The 1,628-nt window shown below is 35.8% G+C and overlaps 1 long non-coding RNA gene across 1 annotated transcript; it reads right to left on the bottom strand.

Annotated features, from left to right (window-relative positions):
• Positions 1-779: 779 nt before the first annotated feature.
• Positions 780-1,340, bottom strand: LOC134202555 (uncharacterized). Its single transcript, XR_009977263.1, has 2 exons — positions 1,183-1,340; positions 780-1,119 (listed from the first exon to the last, which is right to left on the bottom strand). It is a non-coding gene; the product is annotated as an uncharacterized LOC134202555 (long non-coding RNA).
• Positions 1,341-1,628: the final 288 nt, after the last annotated feature.

Raw genomic sequence — 1,628 nt, 5'->3', positions numbered from 1 at the left:
GTGGGGAAGCCTTTGAAGGAGCTCTTGGACGTATCCATAACTAAAATAACATCTGAGAAAACTAAGAAGCAATTCATTGTGGAATTTTCAAATTAATTTCTGAGAATTTAAAATAAGCTGAGGGAACTTTTGAAAAAATACCTGGAATTTCATGGGATTATTCCGGAAAAATTCTTGGATAAGATTTCAGAGCAGTTCCTAGAAGAGGGATTTAATATCTGGAAGAATTACATTGAAAATTTGTTGAGGGTTTGCGAAATGATTTTCTAGAGGTTTTTCTGTTGTAATTTTTAGAGCAATTTTTGGAAGAACTTTAAGTTAAATTCCTTTAAGAATTCCTGGGGGACGCCTGGCAATTAATTGTTAATTTTGATGAAATCTGCTCAGGATTTTCTGGGTTATTTTTTATTTCGGAAAATAATATAAGGAGGACTTCTTTAAACTAACTGGAAACTTGTGCATTTCTGTTTCATCAATTTTTTAAATGTGTCTTTTGTGAATTCATCAATACCTCCACTATGGTGCCCTTACTATACAATCTTTTAGATACATTTGTTAATAAAGTCATTCATAAGAAAACTGTCCCTCCTCGAACAGTAATAGATCATAATATATACGATGCCGCGGCAGCACCGCCGATATTGGACAGCATGACGCCGCCGCTGCCAACTAAAAATGATCTATCACGCCATCGTAAATTAAATTTGTGGCTATAGCAAAGCTTGTCAAATTATATATTTGCTGGGTCTTCAGGAAGTTTAAATAAAGTCCAATGAAAGTCATAAAAAACATGTATTTTTTTCAAATTTGAAGCTTTTAACTTGCATTCGTAGCATCCACCCGGATAAGGAGTAGTTGTTAAAAAACTGGAAATTCCATTGCCCGAACGACTAATCCCGAGTCTTATCCTCGCTGGCTTACAAAGAGGTTGAAATTGAACGGATGTTGAGTGGCTGCTACCGTGGCATTTGGTGGCTTTTCGAGTGCGTAGGCGTCAATGCCAGACTAGTGAATACCGACCGGGACATTTACTAATAAAGTGAAGACCCGAGTGCTGTTCCTAAGCCTATTCGGACATTCAATTCCAGCAGCCATCTGCAATAATGTCGGTGAATCCATCTAGAAATAAGGCAAGAACAGAATATAAAAATAAAAGTTCTAGCTATTAGACCAATTGTTTACCTGATTGATGACATTTTGATTATTTGACTGACTGACTGACGAATGAGCGCAAAACATATATTTTTCGCCTACTTTTTCGATTGCATTGAATTGTCAAAATTACTTTGGTAATTTGATGAAATTTTCCTTGACCTTTTTCCTTGAGAACTGCGTACTAGGCTTAATAAGTGAAATCGAAGATTCTTTGTTTGAACAACTTGTTTGAAGAAAGCTCAGCGTGCAAATTTATGACAAATATTCAGCTTCTGATTTTTAACACTAGGATTCATTCGTTCAGAAAATCGTTGTAACTAAATTTTCAAATGGCTATATCTCAGTGGTTTTTCAACCGATTTTCTCAGTTTTTTCACCAACCTCTTAGCCATCTCTTCTAGTTTCTGGACATTGCAAAATATTGTATCTAGGGGTGTTCAATTTTTCACTAGAGCTGTGGGAGTAAAGCAACG

This window comes from Armigeres subalbatus, unplaced genomic scaffold, assembly GCF_024139115.2.
Source record: "Armigeres subalbatus isolate Guangzhou_Male unplaced genomic scaffold, GZ_Asu_2 Contig1269, whole genome shotgun sequence".
In the NCBI taxonomy this organism is placed as follows: Eukaryota; Metazoa; Arthropoda; class Insecta; order Diptera; family Culicidae; genus Armigeres; species Armigeres subalbatus.
The sequence above is the reverse complement of the archived record's forward strand: the minus strand, read 5'-3'. Positions and strand labels throughout refer to the sequence as shown.